We start from the raw sequence: 21,170 nt of genomic DNA, 5'->3' as shown, positions 1-21,170 counted from the left end.
GAAATGCGAGAACATATTCGGCTGCTGTATGTCGTCCTTTTATTTTTTTTTCCACTTTTATTTTGTGTGAAATGCATCCTCACGTCCAAAATCGATAGAAGGAAGCATTTCGCACTAAAACATAGTGCGAGTGAGCATTTATATTTTGTGTAATTGTGCATAATTTAGTAACATTTTTCCAAAATGTCACCGAATTATTCAAAGTGTTATTATGTGAGTTTCTCACACCCCTAAACTCAGACCCTAATGCACTGCCGACAGGGGCGGCTCTAGGCTCATGGTAGCCCTGGGCAGGGAGCGTAGGGAGGGGGCCCCGGAAGAGGGGGTCCGGGCGGGGCGGAGCGCGGAGGCCAGTGATGAGGAGGGGTCAGGGTGTTTGGAAGTGGAACAGAGCCGGAGGCCGCCAAATCCTTGCCAGGGGCTGCCACACCAATATGTATCCATCCTCAGAAGATTATTATATTAAGGATATATATTGGTGGGGTGGCCCCTGGGTTTGGTGGCCCTGTGCAGGTGCATAGCTTGCACCTGCCTAAAGCCGCCCCTGCTGCCGAAACTCATTGGTAAAGCTGGAATAAAAGCAATCAAAGCGTCTGCCCTCATGGAGATGATTTGGATTTATTTGTGCCTATTGTTATGAACCTATTTGTATTGAAACAAAAACACTGCACTCAGTAAAACTGTGTTTTGCTGTGGTTGGCAGAACTAGGTTCACACTCCATCTTGAATTCAAATGCAGCCATGATGAGAGCTTTCATTTGTCCACCCATCACTTGCATCAAGCTCCACATGAACAATTTGCTACATTTTAAGGCTATTCATGCCTGTGTTACTGCAAAGCTTATTCATTTATGAGAATGTCATTGTTTTAAGTGTAACTAGATTTCTTCTGACACATTCAATGATATTGGGTCAATAAAGGTGGTTTAATATTCATTTAGGGGGATGGTGTTTGGAGGGTGCTATATAATGCTTTATTACATTTTGTATTCAGATTGGTCAATTTTGTGCAACAACATGGTCACTTTATGCAGACATTTATATTAGTACTGTGAATTTTATAATACAAACATTTATTTTTGGAGGTGAGATTGTCGTCTGGTTTGTCCCAATTTAGAGAGGGGACCCACATTAGTCTGTCTCTTAATTTGGACGTAGAATATTTTTGCTCTGAGACTTTGCTTCATGTGAGACTCATTGCTGCATCTAATTGAGCCTTATGCTAATTTTCTCTATTGATATACCATGAATTTTGCCAAACGCTCTTTTTGCAATCGTAATGGATCCTAGACGCTTATCTGATAAGGTAGCCTTAACAGCGTCTTCTCTGGAGATCTATCTAAGCAGTTGCCAATAAAGTAAGCATAGTTCACACTATGATGCACAATGAGCATATTCGGGCAGAACTAGAATTACACACCCTTGGAGCATAGTAAACCTCTCTTTTTTTAGTTGAAAATAAAGATATTGCATGCTGATAGATTAGATAGAAAAGAATAACTTTTCTTTTGTGTAATGCCATTTAGAGAGAAATGTCTAAACTGAACAGTGGGACAAGAAAATAATTTCTGTTGATGGCGCATATATTGCTCCTCAGGGTTCTTTACCGACTCACACAACTGTCACTTGTAGAAACCACTGACCCGATAGGAAACACCTTGGCAGAAAGACTAGAGAGCAACTTGATGGAGAGATGTAATCTTTGGTTGAACAAAGCATCCTAAAAGAAATCCACTTCTTCCTGAAATATATCAGGTTTTACAGTAGCCTAGATATCTGTATTTTGAAAATGGCCTTGTGAGAAATGGGGTTGTGTGTAAAGGGGGTGTGAGCCCTTCCCAAGTACCAGCCATAGTACTTGTCGGTGTGAACCACAAAACGTTACCTAATTTACCTGTGCTCAACCCTCTGCAAGTTTGCTACAAAATCAGTCAGGCTTGACTTTGAGACAATGTGTAAAGTATAGTACCTTTAAGAGCAAAGCGCAATTTGTGGGTCTCTGGTTGTGCAAGACTGGGTGAAATTCGGGTCTATCTAGATGAAGGGCGGGCAGGATACAGGAACCAGGTCAGCCCCATTGAAAAGGATACCTTCTAAAAAACCATCGCAAAGAGTCCAGGTTGCGATGGAGGAGGCCGCGAGGAGCAGGGAGAATGTTGCGGATGGTCATCGCTGTAGGGCAGAGTAGCCCAGGAATTGCGGACGGTCATCTCTGTAGTGTAAAGATCCTATCAGGCATTGCAGTTGTTAGTTGCTAGAGTTTTTTGTTGGTGGTCACGTTGGGCTGTCCATGCTGTGGTGCAATGCACAGCTCTCCCATTGCTGATCATCGCTGGAGGTTGCTTTAGAGCAAAGAGTCGAGTTCACTGAACCTTCATGTTGCAGTTTGGTGTGGGCGGCAAGATCTTGGTTCAAAGCAGTCTGTTTGTGATCACTATGAGGCCAAACCTTCAGAACATCTCCTTATTTTCCAGGAGGAGCTCAATTGATGGCACAACAAGGGTCCAGGACATGGTCAGCAGGTCAGCTGGGTAGTTGCTGTGGGGCCTCTGGACATGTTATGTACCTGTAGCTAAGGACAGTGGGTCTCAGAGTCCTAACTGTATACCGGATGCCATCTTTGAAGTGAAAGAAACTTCTAGGGTTTCTCCATTTACAGAAGTGTATGACATTTCTAGCCTCACTACCCTGGTCCCATCTGTCTACAGTCACAATGGGCCAGTGTGAAATTATTTTTGTGTGAGCTGAAGCAGTGCCTTTGAAATGCAAGTTGGACTCTGCACAGATCCTCCCAGCCACCTTTTTTGGATTACCCATCCTGCCAGCATCCATTGTCTCTATGGTGTGGTTGTTGGAGAGGAATACACAACTGCCAACTGCCAACTGCCAACTACACCTCGTCATGTGACCCAGGAAACAGGCTACAGGTGCCAAATGCTAAGGACAAAAAATGCAAAGTTTGAAATAGCGGCCTTTTCAGAATTGTGACTTACAAACCCACTTCTTAGACAAACATGATATTCCTACCTACTCCCAAAAAAAACGTCATTTCCAATTGGAGGTAATAGGGTAACCCAACGTTATCCTATGGGTGATGTAGGCCTCACAATAGTGGAAAAAAGAATTTAAGAGGTTTTCTTTACCACAACATGTAAAACTTAAAAACCACGTCACACTTTTGTAATGTAGTACACCCTGGCTTAAGGGATGTTTAGGGTCTATTTTAGGGGTGACCTATTTGTATCAAAAAGGGAGTTTGAGGCCTGGCAAAGTGTTTATTTTGCCAGGTTCGATTTTCAGTTTGAAACTGCATACTGGCTGCAATTTCAGGCCAGAGACAAGTTTTAAGGGACTACTTAAGTGGGTGGCACAATAAGTGCTGCAGGCCCATTAGTAGCATTTCATTTACCAGCCCTGGGTATACAGTTTTCCACTTTCTACAGTCTTATGATTAAATATATATGCCAATTCAGTGTCAGACAATTTTACCATGTTTTAGGGAGCGAGCACAAGCTTTATACCACGTGTTAGCAGTGGTAAAGTTCACAGAATCCTGAGGCCAACAAAATATAATTCTGTAAATTAGGAGGGGAGAAGGCAAAAAGGGTGGGGGTTGACCTTGCTGAGAAGGCCAAGTCTGACAGGCCTCAACTAACATTCTTTATCAGAATCAAAACTCAACCCTCATTCTTCATGAGAGATGTATGGTCAATGAGACTCTCTAATGTGCTGGGATGACCTAAGAGGGGCCTTGTATGAACGATCCACTAGTGAGTCTCCAATATATAACAAGACATTAAAAACATTGACGTTCTGTTCCAGGAGGTCCACCTCCAGCGTCTGTCCAATCTTGGTCAAGACCCGGGGATTTATCAGGATAGAAAAAAAAAACAATCTTCTATTGGTAGGCTGGGGAACATATTATCAATATCAATGCATCCATGCTTCTATGAAGAACAAGGGTATACAAATATGTTAGCTATCGGTAATCAAACTTGGCACATTTCATAAGGACATTTCCCTTTGTATATTTATGACGATTCATAAAGCTGACTCAGTGGGTCAGACTAAAGAGTCCTTAAAAGACAAGAACTGAGGTTCTGTCCAGCAGAAAATCTATAACTTGGACCATCAGAGATCTGGAACTTTTATCCTATGGTCAGCATCAAGAGACCCCCTTCTGGTGGCAGGTTATTTACAAAACATATTGACTGATAACATTCCGCTACAATAATATCTTTTGGAATAAAGAAAACTATTCCATTTAATTATTACACATGGGTCCACATACACAGCCAAGATTTCTAAACCAGTTTTTAAATTAGTTTGACTCGGTCCGTGACAAAGATATTGTATATTATGTGGATGTGGTGTTTCGGTTAACCTTCGGAGACCCTTCAGTGGATGATACTGGTAAACATCTGACAGACAAGGAAAGGGAGATTTAGGTGGACACCCAGGGAATATTTTAGAAGTTCATCCACGAACCGGATGTTTTGGAAAGGGAGAAACATGCAAAAAGTCTGGATGCAAAATGTAAAGGGTATATTTACTATTTGGGGCATCTTGGTACTTAATAATAGCTGTTATGATTACCCAGACCCATGATACTCACTTTGTTAAAATTGGAAGTTTGAAAGGCTGAGTGACATTGCTATGATTAAAACCTGTGACCATAAAATCAAAGACATATCCCAAGAAAGAATGCAGTAGTCAACCTAGCCACCCGATCTGCTCTATATAAAGTGATCTTTGTCCTGTTGCCAGCTTTTCATTTCAAGAAATGATTATTAAGAAAGCCAAGGTTGTTTACTGTTAGGGCAATTATTGGTCTTTCAGATTTAGCATAGTCATTTTTCTCTAGTTGTTAGACTCTGCACACTACAGAGACAGTTTCACTGTAATGAGTAGATGATGGTCTCATAGCTACTGATAATAATGTGTTTGCTTGCTCGTGGTGCTACATAGCTTTGTGACAATTGACATGGTGGATTTTGGGACCCAACAGGCACAACAAGATGAAGGACGGAGTGCTGAGACTTTTCAACCACTCACCCCCAGTCAAGAGACTTTGGTACCCAGAAAACACAACAAGATGATGGACGGAGTGCTGAAACTTTTCAACCACTCACCTCCAGTCAAGAGACTTTGGGACCCAACAAACACAACAAGATGACGGACGGAGTGCTGAAACTTTTCAACCACTCACCCCCAGTCAGGAGATTTTGGGACCCTCCTATATCCTCCATTACTATTTCTGCCTCATTAGTGGAGGCTGCCCTAATTGAGCCCTCTGAAGATCCCTCCATAGCATTCCTTTCAGAATAGGTTATGAATAATTAACATATTAGGTGGGTTCATGCACAAGATTTGAACTTCCTGAATCTTTGTGAGTCCTAGAGAGTCATGGTAAGACTTTTCCAAGGATAATACGCAAACCTGCACAGCACAAGGTTTCCCGGCTAGAAGCACTGAATTTTTCCAAAAATATATTCATTACAGAAAGCAAAAAGTAATGAATTTGTTAATGAAGAATAGATGCCAATAAGATAAACAAAGTGAGAAACTACTATGTTTGCCTCCTCTAAAATTAACCCAAATAAAGACAAAATGGCCTGATTTATATCTTGGCGAATGGTTTACTCTGTCACAGTGGTGACTGATAGTTTGTCTGCTGAAATATAAATCCCTTAGGATATAATGGGATTTAGCCCCTTCGCTGTGGGGGTTAATCCCCCGCTGTGCTGGTGGGGAGGGGGGTGCGCACAGCGCCCGCATGCTCATGACGAGCTCAGCTCGCCATGAGCTACGGCGCTCCTGTGCTCATGACGAGCTCAGCTCGTCACAGGTGTATTGCCTCCCGTGGAACGCTCAGCACAGCGGGGGAATTCTCCCCGCACCTGAGCGTTCCACGGGCCATGACGAGCTGAGCTCGTCATGAGCACCGGAGAGCCATGGCTCATGACGAGCTCAGCTCGTCATGAGCATCCAAGAGGTTATATTTTGACAGATGGAATAATTGTCATCGTGTGATGGAGTAAACTGTCTGCCAAGATCTAAATCAGGCCTTAAGTATAAAGCAATAACATAGACTGACAAGGAGTTTGCCCCTAAGGAAGACCCATAAAGAACTGGCTCTTATTCAAACTAAAGCAGTTCTTATAATGTTTCAGTTTACCGAAGCCACCACTGCTGATAATGCTATCCTGCTCCACTGTAATCAGGTGTTGAAGCACATCTGGGCGGCATTCGGCCACTTGGGTGGGACCCCTATGATGAAGCATGTCACCAACTAGATTAGTGAGTGAGGGGTCTTTTAAAAAGGAAACTTTTTTCCCCTTAGGGACCTTTTCGTCTGATATCTTTTTTATCTGCGGGGTTACTCCTTTGCTTTGTTTCAGATTGATATCCTAGGGGGACTGGGAGTATCCAACTAACCCTCACTCTCTATTTGCTAAAAAAGATTAGCATGCGTATCCAGCAGAATGTGATTTGTCGGCAGTACAAGCTGTTGGATGAGTTTTTGAAGTATGCCAAGTTCTATATTGATGAGTGAGAAATGAAACATAGGAGACTGAAGGAAAGGTTCATGCTGAAACAAACAAAGCTAGCACAGAAACAATTTAATAAATCAGCTCTTTGTGGGAAATGTTGGAGGGATGCAAGGTGTAGGATTGCGGAGTGGAAGTCAAATGGCACAAGGTGGAAATGGTGTTCCACTTGGTAGGAGACGCAGTGTTCCTAAAGATCCGAATTCAGGAGTGCAGATAGCAACATTGAAGCAGTCAACTCCATGTCAATATTGTAATAATTTAGGCCACTCAAAACTGGAATGCCATCAAAACCTCCGTTGTGCAGTCAGTGATGGACAAATTCAGAATGTAAATTCTACCCAAATGCAGAACGTCCCAGTCCAGAGAAAGCAATGTTCTAATCAGTCACCAGCCTCAATGGTGCAGGTCCTACATGCTCTGATGCCCTCATAGAGCATGGGGAACCACAGGTTCAATGAGACTTAAACCCCAAGAGCAATCCCAAATCATTTCCAGAATCAGAATCCATGTCAACAGTGCCCCATATCAGAGAATGGGAGTTTTGACTCTGATTAATAACAATGACAGTGCCGGAGGGGAGGGAATAATTGCATGCTTGGTGCTGTCTTGGAGCTAGAACAAAGTAGTCCATTAGCAGAAGGTGAGGTGAAAGGCCATCAAGTGTCATTTTGATTTTACAACAGTACTACTAATGGACTTGGCCTTCTCCCCTGAAATTTTTCGCTTTTGACCCCCTTGACTAGGATGTCTCCCCCATGGTAATAAACCTGTATAGGCCATGTGTGGTAGGAGTTGCCCTGTGTTGAAAAGTCATGTAATGGTGTGAGCACTTGTAAATTTCCCCCATTGTAAAATGCACCTGACTGAAATGTACTGTGTTTAAAATGGATGCCATGGCCATGGGTTTTGTCACCGGACTGGCATAGGTCAGCGGTCTAGATAATATTACCCAGCCACCCCTAGCTTTTGGAGGGAAAGCCTGGCACCCAGGGTGCTCACCCCCTCCCCTTGAGCCAGTTTAGGCCAGCTTTGCCAAAATTCTAGAAGGTTCTGGCACTGCCTGGGAGGAGGGTATAAGTAAGGTGGATGTGCCACCAGAGAGTCAGTCAGAGCTGGGACAAGAAAGAGAGGGGACCTGCTGCGAGGTGCTACTGCCACATGGGCCTGTGAACTAGGCCCTGCACCCCTAACCCCCCCCCCTGCTGTCCCTTGGGCCCCTGACAAGGGAGCGCCCCTACCCAGGTCACTGACGCTGTTTGGACCGGGTTCCACGCCAGCACTGCGTGAAGAAGCGCCCAGGAGGTGAGGAGTGTGCCCCTGAGGCTGACTGTGGAACTGTTCGCCCCCCTGTGAGGTGTGCTGCCAGGTGCTGTGCTACAAAAGCGCTGTGTGTGGGAAGCGCCAAAGTGCTGTTGGCCCTGAGAACTGTGTGGGCCGAGAGAGGAATGGTGCGCTGTGAATAGCGCCATATAAATAATTAAATAGAAGGGAGCCTACCCCTTGGTGCCGCCGATATCACTGCCGCCGCCCGAGGAGCGTGGCGCTGCGTTGCGCCGGTGGTAAATTGACAATATCACCGCTGCGGCCCGGCGCTGTCGTGGGGAGCCCCCCGCTGTTGTGTGCATCGTCGCGGCGGCCCCCGGTGCCAGGAGAGGGCCGCCGATGTGAAAAGAGGGCCGCGCTAAGCCCTGAAGCCGGCCTGACCCGCATCACGTGTCTGGGGCGCTGGTGACGTCCTCCGCCACGCCCCCAGCCATGCCTCGCATGGATTGGCCTGCACGGCCGTGCCCCCGGAAGGCCGCGCAGGGATTGGCTGCCGGCCAGGCAGCCAGCGAAGGAGAGCCGACCCTAAGCCCTGGGTCCCCATCAGGGAGGGGGACCCAGGTGAAGTGCCGTTGCGGGCCCCCGTGGTCAAGGGGGAGCCCCAATTGGGAGCGACCGGAGCAGGAGGCCACCCCGCCGGTCTGTGCCCCTGAGTGAGGGGCCGGTGAGATAGGCGGGGCCGGGGCACACTGTCAGTGCCAGCCCCGCCTCCCGTCCCGAGGCGGCCGGAGGAGCAGAGTTACTGCGGGGCTCCCGTGAGGACGAGGGAACCCCGATTGTGCCGCCCAGAGGCCGTGTTGAACCCCCCGGGCCCCCGTGAGGAAGATGGGCCCGGGTGACGCCGCGGAAAGGGGGGGGCTCGAGGCACATTGCCGGTGCCTGCCCCCTCCTCGGACAAGAGCCCTGCTTCCTAGTGTGGAGAGCCCCGGGTCCCTGAGAAAGGGGAGGGGCCCGGGGGAGGCCTGAAGCCAGCCGGAGGTGTTTCGCGGGGCACCCGTAGTGGAGAGGAAGCCCCGGTTGGGCAGCACAGGCCTGAGTGAGGCCTTGTGGGCCCCGAGTGGCCTGCGCAGAATTGAGGAGCTGAGCCCCACAGGGAGCATCAAGTGCTGCCGGTGAGTGGGGCCTGTCTTAAGTTGGTGAAGGGGGGCAATGGGGTACATTGCCGGTGCCCTCCTCCGGGGACTGTTGTGCCTTATCAGGTGCCCCGTCTGGCAGAGGGCATCTGAAACTTGGGCCCCAGAATGATTGAACTGTCCTGACTTTCCTGCACTTAACTGCCCCACCAGATAACTCGGGATTGCCCTCATTGAATATTTTTGGGGTGGAGAGCATCATTCCCCCCCCTATTGAAGATATAGGTCCCTGCTGTATGGGTTGCCCAGAGGTCCCCCAGTTATTACGGAAACCTGGTGAAGGAAATGTTTAAGGGTACCCCCTGTTGTTAATGTTACTGATGCCAATGCATATTAATGTTTCACGCCTGTTAGGTGATCCTACGCTGATTCCAGGCTGTTGGACAACTAAGGTTGTGGGCCCCTGCGGATGTTATATACCTGCCTGAGGGAGCCGAATGTACGCACTGGTGAGGTGCACAATGCGTTAGATGCCAGGGTATTGCTCAGGAATAATGCGCCAGTGTTGAAATGCTTATGGTTAAATGCCTAATGCCACAGCATAATGTATATGCCTAAGGTTCAATTGCATACAAGGTGCCTACTACCCTGATGAGATGGTCATCTCCCTGGCCTAAGGTGATGAGACCGATATCTAATGTTAATGTGCCCTTTTACTGCAGGTGTTCTGCCCTGGTGCTGGCCTGACGTGTCATTCCAGGCCCCTGGTTATATCCCACTGCTGATTTATTACAGGTGTTCCTGTCTGTTGGGATTTACTGTGATGCCCTGAAGTTTTCCTTTACAGGGGTCGGGTGGGAGTTATACTGCTAAGGATGAGAGCCTGAGTTGGCCCCGCCATAGTGACCTCAGGTTTTATGTCAATTTAATCACCTTCTTTATTTCAGCATGGACTTACAGACTCAGCCCTTACTTTCCATGTAAATAATCCCCCTTGATACACTTGGCTCTGGTGCCAGTTGGCGCCATTTTGTGATACCACTGTTGGGATGTATGATGTTACAACGCATACTTTTACCACGCATACCTTTACAACGCGGTTTTTACAACGCATGCCTTTACAACGCGTAGCGCTTTGGGGTGCTGGATAGTGAAAAGTTTAATTTACTATTCCAACTCCATTCCCCGTGGACACTAGGGAAGGTGTTGGATAGTAAATTAAACTTATTCCCTATCCTAGACCGCCCCCCAGGGCAATGCGTTGTAATGGTTTGCGTTGTAATGACTGCGTTGTAATGGTAGTGCGTGGTAAAAGTTCGGTTGTAAAGGTTGTATACCCCACTGTTGATGTATTTTTGCCTTGCAGGTTGGAGATATACTAAACTACGTTTTGATTTTCCAACTCAAACTGGTGTCCTGCCTCTTTTGTGGTGTGCCTGGTGTGTCGTCTGTGGGTACTGCGTGAGTGCTTCACATGTCCTCCGAAGTTTGGCCTGCCCGCTTGGTTCCATGCTACCCCTTGGAGATTTGGGTAACCCAATTTCTTACAACTACCCACTCCACTGAATGGCGGAGGTCACAGACCTACCCCTCTCAGGAAAGAAAATCCAAACTCTAGGTGCTACAAATGAACAAATAACTAACCATGTATCAAACAAAGTTCCTGTTAATGTAGTCTCATTTGAAGAAGACCACCAAATCGTTGAATGTGATTTGAGTCCTGTCAACCTATTAGGGAGTTATCTTTTGTGCACTTTAAATTTGCTGTACACCAGATGATGTTGAGTTCCAAAAACATGATGAGGATGTTGAATTAAAAATGCCCAGACAAGGGACAGCGGTAGGGCTGTTTCCTGTAAGGACAAAGGAGGATTTACCTCCTGATTTAGTGGTGTTGTACAACCTGGAGTGTGAGATTTTTCAGGAAAATTAATTGGAATTATTAAAGGCATAGCACCTGTCTGAATAACAAATAACCCAATGCTGAGTATCCGAGAACTCCACCATACAATTTCACATCGAGACAGTGGCTGGAATTACCCCAGTCATTGAGTCGATGATTCATCAGGGGATTTTGAAAGCGATAATTGGAAACCTGTGTAATTTGTGGATTATGGGATTGTGGAAGCTGAACAGCAAGTATAGAATTGCACAGGATCCAATAAAGATTATTAGAATTGTTGTTCCTTGTCCCGTGGTACAGAATCCGTCTGTAATGTTATTTCAGATACCCTGTGATGCCGAGTGGTTCACAGTGGTCGATTTGAGTCAGGCAGTTTTCTTGATCCCTTTGCATGAGGAAAGTCAATTCCTTTTCTTATTTCAGTTCCAGAATAAAGTTCTGGCATGATGCAAACGTTCACAGGAGTAGCGAGAGCCCATCAATTTTCAATCAGAACTTGAAGAAGAATCCTGAGTCTGTACTATTGCCCTATTTTTGTTCAGTACATTCAGTACATTGAAGACCTGTTAGTGGTGTTAATTACACAAGAAGCCTGTAAACAGGATACAATTGCATTGTTGAATCATTTGGCAGATATTGGATGCAAGGTGTCCCCAAACAAATCGTAGTATTGTCAAAAAGAGAGCCTGTACCTAGAACATCTCATTAAGTAAAAGAGCAAGGAAGGTGTCACAAGAGGGAGTTACTGCCATCCTGCAAATAGATTCACCTAACATGCAGAAGAAAGTCCGAATGTTGCTGGGAATACTGGACTAAAGTAGACAGTGGATACCCACTTTTCCCTTATGGCCAAGCCTTTACTGAGGCTAATGCACAAAGATGTACCTGGCCAGATTCCATGGCACAACCTTTGCTTAAAAGAGTTCTTAGAGCTCTGTGTCATACTCTGGAAATGAGAATGCTTGATTACAGTAAAATGTTTACTCTGTTTTGTAGTGTGGAGGAAGGCTTCCCTCTCTCAGTGCTTACTCAATAATAAAGTGATATAAATATGCTAAATTGAAGAAATTAATGCACTATTCTGTGCAATGCAAGATTCATAATTAAGCACAATTTCATTATGCATTGGCTGTATTTCACGAAGGCTTCATACGTTTGCTTCATTTCCTAGTATGAACTTATTAAGTGAATAGTCTGAAGCCTACAGGAACCTTTCATAAAGTTACCACTTGTTTTTTAACTCTCAATAACCTTCTTTGACATTTGTAGTATCATGTAGTTCCTATAATTCTATATAGGATCTACGCATTTAGGCAACATAAACTGTGGGATTAAGGTCCAGACTGATTCCAGACACCCCCACCGGATATGCTTGCCTATAGACCAGCTAGCTCACAGTGCCACTATGTGCCCCTCTTACCAAGGAGTGAATAGCTCCTGGCAATAATCGAACCTGACAATCCCAACATCTCAGTGATCGTGGAAACAGTACAGTACATTTCGCTCAGTCATTTGTGCTCACTTCGTCTCAGAGAGATACACAGAATAAACGATGGGGACAATTTAAATAAGCATTTATTGAACCAGTGTCATTCTAGTGTAAAATATTTGTGCTGTGACAACCATAAGACAGAAATAGATGTATACGATTATAAGCACCAACAAAGTAAATAGATGGTAAGATTCTACCATAGTACTTAAACAATGGATATATACAGGCATATAAATACATGACAGTAATAATGTGTACTCCTATGATGCTAACCCTAACTAGATGTACCTAAATATACCTAGCATGTATGTAGGTGCATAGCCAAGATTCCCCCTAGGATAAATCCAATCGCAATACCTGCAGTGAAAGAATGAAGGACCCTGTCTTGGTCTCAGGTTGGACACCCAGAGAGGGATGTCAGATCACTGCGTGCTGCAGTTTCTGCTCGCATGGACCTCAGTGTCTCATGTCAGTGTGTCAGCATAGAAATCTTTCTCCTCTGCCAGCCCCAGCCAAGATATGGTGTATATATACCCAAAAGGTACCCTCAGGGGTTCTACCTTGATATGTCAGGTCAGCCGAGGATGACGATAGTGATGAACCTTATACATACTTATTATCCAGAAAATGGTAATCCTGCTGTGTTTCTGAGAATCCTCCTGCATAAAAAAGAGGCTAGTTATAGGAGTAAACCACACATTTATGCAGCACCTAACTAGGTAAAGGGTCAGCACCAAACCCGTTATTAAGTACAATGACAGGGTAAATGCAGGTAAAATGTTAGGTGACTACCCAGGCCTATGTTGGGGTACATTGCGAATTATAACAGTAGCTTGCCTTACTAGTCTTGCAACAAAAGTGTTACATTCTAGAGCAAACACTTGAGAATAGACAGACAAGGGATTAGAGCATGAAATGGCTGATTTTCTAAATGCAACAAATAATCTAATGACTAGTCTACAGTGGTTCTGAGAAAATGGCGAGTAATGGATTACAAAATTCTTCCGGATCTGTATATTTTTACCTACTACATCATCTTATCCTATCATGAGCAACCAATGGGACTCAGTGATCCTTCAAATTTGATGATATCAAGGGGTTTAAACCTGAAAGAGATGCCTAGGATTTGAACTATGGGGCGTGTCCCCCTTTACCCATCTTGCAGGTATATAGGCTGATGACTGGGACATCCAGAAACAAAGAGAACTGTGATGAAATTTTGCGATGTGCTGCCGGCTGGTGTGCTAATGTAGTGGAACCTTTTCGGTTGAAATGGGCTCATGTCAGAGCAGCTGTGGCATTGATGCTGCATTGTGGACAGAGGAAGACAATTCTGTCCATGAACTGGAACTGGTCAATTGGAAATGAATGAACTTTCCCAATAGGGTTTATACGAGAGACAACTGATTTCCCTACTAATTCATTTTTCTTAGAATAAATCTCTCTCAGCTGAGGAGGATTAGTTCCTTCATATCTGGATCTCACAGAGCTTGCAAATGCTTGTTAAACCTGAGCAACTTTAAATTTAGGATGTATGCTAATTAGAGAGAGTGCACCTCACGGTAGTAACACCAAGGGGGTTGCTGGCTGGAACTCGCCACCATACCCACTTATCTTCATAGGTTACTCTCTCTCCATGTAGAAATAGAAAAGTGTGTATTCTCTTTCTGAAAGAATCTCAAACCCAATGTAGTAAAGAAAGATAGTAAGAATGTAAATATAAGTAAACTATCAGTGCCTGGAGATTTTATAAGTGCCAATTGGAATTCTCACAGTTTAAAAACCGGTGAATCTTACTGGCTTGACATAACTTTATTGAATGCTGTAAGCTTCCCCAATTAAAAATGTTTTTCATCAACCCATAATCAACTCTCTACTGCCAACATGTTTCATTGCTGAATCATCAAGCAACTTCTTCAGGGCTGTTGGGGGTTCCAATTATCAACTTCACATAAGATTCACCTAAAACTAAGCGGTTGCGAAGTCTCCTCATATCTGCAACCGTCTTCACACTGGTACACTGATCACGTGCCCCTGGGGTGACTGCCCAATGTGTAGCCCCCCTGCTGCGTCCCACTGGCGTGTGTGAAGCTCCGTTCTCACACTTTGCTCGGTTATTTTTAGGTGGGATTCATGTTATGATGGTTTTTATTACATTTTTCCAATACACCACGACATTTTGAGTAGTGATAGGGAACACACTCTAGGGAATTGAAATATGAGAATATTTTATTCCAATTATGCTTTTATTCTTTTAAAAATGTTCACTCATTAGAGAATGAACCCTTAACCAAAAGCCAAGGAAATGGATACAGCTTGGTATTTCCTTCGGTCTCCTAGTAGTTGAGGTGAAGTGTTAAGCGTTAAGGCATGTGAACGCATTTTGACATGGTCTATGAATCCACTAGAAGAGACGTTTATTAAGTCTTTAGAAGAAATGAAAGCTAACTTGTATCAGAAGGCAATAGAAAAGGAAGTTATATTAAAGCATGTGTGGCAAATGTAGGATGAGGTGTATAAAAAAAGAGGATGTGTCTTTGATTGAAACTAGACAGAAGGCAGAAAGGAAAGCTATGCATTTGCAAAAGAAAGACCTACACTAGAACTCAACACATAGGTTTAAGTGGATGTGACCTCACATTTGAATTTTTTGGAGGGCCTGTTCAGATTCTTGCAGGAGAGGATCTAATGTTTCCTACAGTAAATTTTGTTGCAGACAGGATGCCTATTTTTCAACTGCCTGCTTACTAGAAAGTTAAATGCTACTTAGCTTTAGTGTTCCCGATAATATAACATGTGAATAGTTTAGAGAGTTTTGAGAAGAATTTACCTCACAGATCTAGACCTAGTACTAATGATTGTTCACAGTTAGTGGGAGATATTGTTGGGGCCATTATTCCTGTATTAGGAGGAGTCTTAACTGGAGAGAAGATTGGGAATCTTTCTCCAGTAGTGGATGAGTCAAAAACCAGTACGTCTTCAGCTTTGTTTGCAGTAGATACAGAATTAGTAGCTCTTATGGTTTTGCAAGATCTAATTGCTTTAGATATATTGTTAGCAGAGAAAGACAGAGTCTATACATTGTTGGAAGTACAGCATTGAGGTTCTTATATACCTGACAAGAGCAGAGAAATAGGGGGATTAGCTAAATTATTTCAGGTTTTAAACCGGAATTAGAGTATTTAGAAGCAACTAGTGTTTTAGGAACAAGGGGTTTATGTTACAGAAAGCTGGATTTGAAGCATTGGTAATGAAACTATATGTGCTGTATTGAACCCATTTATATTATTGGCACTTGCTTAATTTATTTATGTGCTTTGTATAAAGGATTTAGATGTTTGCAAGCTAGATGGAAAAGGGGGGGAAGAAGGAAAATGAAGGAGGAAATACAAATTGAAGAGAAAAAGTGTGAGGCTTACAAGGAGATAAAGGAGTTGCAAATCTCCATGGGTAGGATGAAGGACCTCAACAGAGAAATACAGGGTTTCCTTGGAAAGTCATTTGTGTTTGCTTGTGATGGCTATCCTAGCCATCAGAGGGGGGAATTGGGAAATTGCAACTTCCATGTGAAGGCTATTCTAGCCATCAGAGGGGAGAATTGGGAAAGCACAATTTCCATTTACATAACTAATGCATTTATGAGCGTAATTTACAAGCTAAATAACATGGGATTATTAATCACATAATTTGTAGTTGGTGATTGCATTTAGCCATTATGGACAGATCTTGAGTTATCCCGATAAGTAACTTACATTAGCTGTATTTCTTTTGCCATCTTGAATGTTGACTTCTACACATTCGAAGCTGTAAGGCCTGCACATTTTATTCTTGTTTGTTTTCTGCAATGATGTGTTTTTTATTGCAGACGCTGTTTTTCTCAGATGCCTGTTGCTAGCTAGTGAATAGTCTATTGTTATGTATTAAAATGACTGATAGTGAGGATCTAATTGAAAGGAAGAAGAGGTTGCCAATGTGGGAGAGCGATTCCCAGGAAGAGGTGACTTTACCTGACAATCTGTCCAGTGCAACAATTCAAAGACATAGCCATGCATGGACCACTGTGTTCTCCTGGGAAAGAGAGCAATTTACTTGCTCTCACAGTCTGGAATAATATGATTTGCTGAGGAGACTGAGGAAGAGCTGTAATGTTGCAACTAGTGCCTTGTTGAATAATATTAATAGTGCATGTTCTTAGACTTGGGCAAAGAAGCTTGTTGACTTTGAACTGTGAAGATCCCTCTCACCTCTGCTGATCTCCACAGCCTGAGTGAAATGACTTTATACCTAAGCATTCACATTCTCTCATCAGAGACCATTATTTGCTGACACCTTATTTCATTTGCTTTCCTAAAAGCCCATTCACAACCTATAGCTACATAATTAAGATTAGGGATTTCCTTTATGGAATGCACTTTTTGGATATTTTGTATTATTTATGTAATTCATGTTAATGTTCTAATTTCCCTTATCCTGAAATATGGACTTTTGAATCATTTGAACTTGTAATTATGATGCTGAAAATGTAATTATTGACGAAATAAAGACTTTGATTTGGCTACATTTGGTAATAATTTTTTTAAAGGTATTCAAATCTTTTTGTTGTTTCCTATGGAGCTCTATTGGTTTCCACTGTTTACGGAAATGTATGTAAATGTTTGCTCCTAATCCTTTCTGCAAATCAACGTGAAAAGGTCCCTTCAACCAGTGGCGGGGTTTGAATGATGATTACACCTGCTGTTTGAGATTTAAGAGTTCCCGCTCCATCACTTTCAAATATCAAACACAAAACCAAAAGTCAAAATTGCCTCTCGATACAGTATCCCTCTGTAAACAACACTTGCAGTCCAGTCTAGCCACACCAAAATGACAGCACATCAAGTAGCTCTCCATTAGTGCGTTTAACCAGTTAGAGACACAATTCACATGATATTCCTAATTATTCACCTCACAGTTCTCCCAAACTCTTACCAGTGACCGTAGCACAAATTTCTTATGCATTCCTAAAAATAAATAGCCAGACAAAATTATTATTTGTATACATTATTTCTGATTCCAGTGCCTCACTGTGGAGATTACTAACACAAAACCTAAACCACTGAGGATGAACAATGTATACTGCATATCTGCAGCACCTCATTTTGTGATCAGATTTTTCTGGGAGACTTTAACCTCCACTCAGAAACAATACCATTGTAACCACACATCATTCACAACCTTTCTATCAGACAGGCGTCTACTACAGCACTTTCCCTACCCACAATATAAGTTCTCACAGTCATTACAAACAAACACCACTTACACATCTCCAACCTTCTCAACTTGGATTGGTCAGACAATTCCCTCATCTCTTTCAAAATCTTGATCTAAAGAATCCACCTCATTATTTTTTTAATATCTTTATTGTATTTTGTATCATTTTCCTGATACAAACAAACTAATCATTGATACATATCGCACTTTTCATAAAATCATTGTTGCTAAACCATTATGTGCACCATTCTAGGCGTTTCCATGTGTTGACCATAGCACGATCAGCATCTGTATCGCAGGAGTTCATGTGCATGTACAAATTGACATGGGTGTCCGTAACCCACGCATACTGTCACCTCCAATAGAGGGGCAGGAATCATTTATCACATACGCCTCCTCATAACAGTAATTGACCATATGTGGATATGACAATTATTACAGGGGTGCGTGGCCCGTACGTAATTCAGCCTTAGGATCACAAAAGACAATAGTGCATGGGCTATAAACAGTGAATATCACAACTGATTACAAGATATCTTCATTTATAACATTTTAACCACAAATAGCAAAAGTAAAAGTAAAAGAAAAGCAGATATCAATTACATAAAGGAACATTTATTTAGCATGTTGTGCGCCTTCCCAGTGGAGTCGTGCCGAGGGTCGTGTGTGCATGGCAGATACGGATTGCTCTTCCTGTTTTGTGCATAGGCATACAGACAGTAAGGTATCGTGCTTCTGTAGTTAAGTCTGTGGAATGTCATGATGGAATGTGGGGCCATTGCCTATCTCGCCAGCTGTGACTGAGGCGCCTTGCGTTTATAGCCAGTCTACTGTAACCAGGCTACAAGCTAGGCATCATCTCCCGCCTACTTCGTGGGAGGTGTATGTGGTGCAGTATTTGTTTTGTAAGGGCGTTTACGATATCGTCCTAGGCTTGTGCAATGGGGAACTTACGCAACCCAGCCGTTTCCTCCCTATAAAGAATAGTGCTTTCCGCCCGGGCCCAGATCTCTAGGGATTTCAACCAGTGGGGTGCCTCTGGAGGGTCTTTGTGTTTCCATCTCTTGGTTATCAATCGTTTCATGGTTATTAGGCCTAAGTCCCAAAATCTAGAACTTACATTGTTAGCTTTTGTTCGTTTGAAAAGTCCTAAAATGCAAACCTCCCATGTATTCGGTACCTCGGTGTTAGTGAGGGTTTCCATTATCTTGTACCAACAGGACAGAAGCAGGGGGCAGGACCATAGCATATGTAGCATCTAAGAGATGGCATCTCCGACAATCAGAGGTGGTGATGTTAAAGTATTTATTGATCTTATCTGTCAAAATATACGCTCTATGCAATATAAATGTTTGTATAAGTTTAAATTGTGAATTGCGTGGTATGTGTGTGTAGCACTGGCTAAGGCATATTCCCATTCTTTATAGGCCCAGGGCCTGCCTTTGTCCTCAGTCCAGCCTCAAGGAGTCGTTGTGGTGGTTTTAATACATGAGTAAGCAGGGCCTGCACCAGCCAGTGGACCCCATGTGACCCCGCCCCATCATATGTAAATGTACATGTATTTATATAGCGCAAATCACCAAGCGAGGTCAGTATCTAAGCGCTTGCTTAGGGAACCCATCCTGGTATTCCCCTGTGAGATAACCCCAGCAGGGTATCCACAAGGTGAAAGCCAGGCATCCCACCGCGAGGGGCCGTTGTGGAGATTAAGCAAGCTATTGCCCAGAGTCGCAGAGTGTGAACTCGTGAGTCGAGTAGGCACTGGAGCGAGAATTAACGAGTCCGTGGAATTTTTGAGCCCAAGACCCGCCGAGGCGGGGAATTGAACCCTGGTCCAGGGCCGATCTCAGCTTCCGCGTCTGCCGCCTCTAACCCCTGAGCCACACTTCTCCACCTCATATGCAGATACTGTAAGAACTGATGTGTCGGTGGCTCAATTGTCAAGTATCCCCATGCTGGTGTCAGCGTCCGCAAGGTGGTTGCATGCAGAAGGAACTGACCCACCGGCAAACCAGCATCCGCCGCCATGGCAGCAAAAGGCAACAGGGCAGCATCCGCAAATAGGTCTCCTAGCGTCTCCACTCCTACTTCAGTCCAGGGCGTCAGTACTACGTCTGTTACAAAATCCCTACCTCTGGGTGTCCCGATAAGTGGTAGTATTGGGGCATAAGGAATGACGTCTTTTGTAAGTTGAAGGCTCCTTCGATAGCATTTATAGGCTAAGTCTATATCTATCTGTCTAAATATCCTCCTCATGCAGAAGCAGAGATGAAAAGAGTAACACCTTGAGACCTCAAGCACACTGACAACAAGCTTTGGCAAAACCAAGATAGCTGCTTTTAATGTGCTAATGTATGCAAACACCAGTACGTGCAAATGTGCAATGACTATTTGTGCTGTGTCTTAGTGCAACTGTCTCATTTGGTGCCCCCAAATCTGGGCCCTGTCACTTATTCTCCAAGCTTGTGTGCTGTTCTTTGGTTCCATAAGCCTGTAGCAGCCTGTAGCAGTGTTGTCATGTAGAAACGTTGGCAGTAAGAAATAAGGTAATGACATATAAGACACTGAAAGAAGCAGGTTGAATAGAGACACTACACAAGTAGGCTATGTGTATCTGTGGATGCTTGTGTGTGTATGCAATAACACATTAAAGCCAGGTATATTGTATTTTCCAATTCTTGTTTGCTATGGTTCCCTTTCACTTTCCCTTTTGTCCTGGTCTCTTACTATGCCCCAGCAGAACAGTCCATGGTCTGAAACTCAAAGTCTCGCTAGCCACGCTCTCCACATGTTAGAGATTTAACAAAAAACATATATTACATCCACAGTTGGCACATAATCATACCATCAGGAGGCATTAAACACCTGTCTTATCTAGATACACACCAAGAAGCCTCCACATCCTCCAATCTCAGGCCTCACACTTTGTATTCAGATGGGCCAGCCAGATGGTGACTCGGGACGGCTATCTCGTATCCCAGAGTTATTGTCATGAGAAAAACACAATAATCTGTCAGTGCTTCTGATAGGGGGGGGGGTCGAGGGTCAAGCAGTGCTAATCCACCTTTAATAGTGACGGCATTCCAACACAATCATTCAAAGCATGCTTCCATGTCACCCCTCTGATGACTGACACATTTCACTTGTGACTTTCTTCAAAAACTTTAAGCAGACCTTCTTCAAGCAATACATGTATTTGTCGATGTTTTTCAGCTGCAAGCATTTCCAGTTAATTTTCGAGGTATTTAATAAACACATTTAGGTAGAAATAGAATGAATGGCCCTTTGTGAAATGCCACAGGCAGCAGGCTATTAGGAGCTGCTAGTACGTTTCTGTAATAGCTTTTGAATGTAGTTGATTTTCACATGCTCTGCAATTTCTTTGGCAGGCGATAACATATGACATCACTTCACACTATACTAATCACTACTAAATCCGTCACCAGAATTAGTCGAGTCAGTCGAAGCTCAACTATTTGACCGGGTGCAAAGGAAACCACTGGCAAGGCCTACCGGCCCCCTCCTTCGTTTTCAAATGCCTTTGCCAGGATATATTTATAGGGTAGGTCGTTTTT

The sequence above is a fragment of the Lissotriton vulgaris genome, chromosome 10 (assembly GCF_964263255.1).
Source record: "Lissotriton vulgaris chromosome 10, aLisVul1.2, whole genome shotgun sequence".
Classification (NCBI taxonomy): Eukaryota; Metazoa; Chordata; class Amphibia; order Caudata; family Salamandridae; genus Lissotriton; species Lissotriton vulgaris.
The sequence above is the reverse complement of the archived record's forward strand: the minus strand, read 5'-3'. Positions refer to the sequence as shown.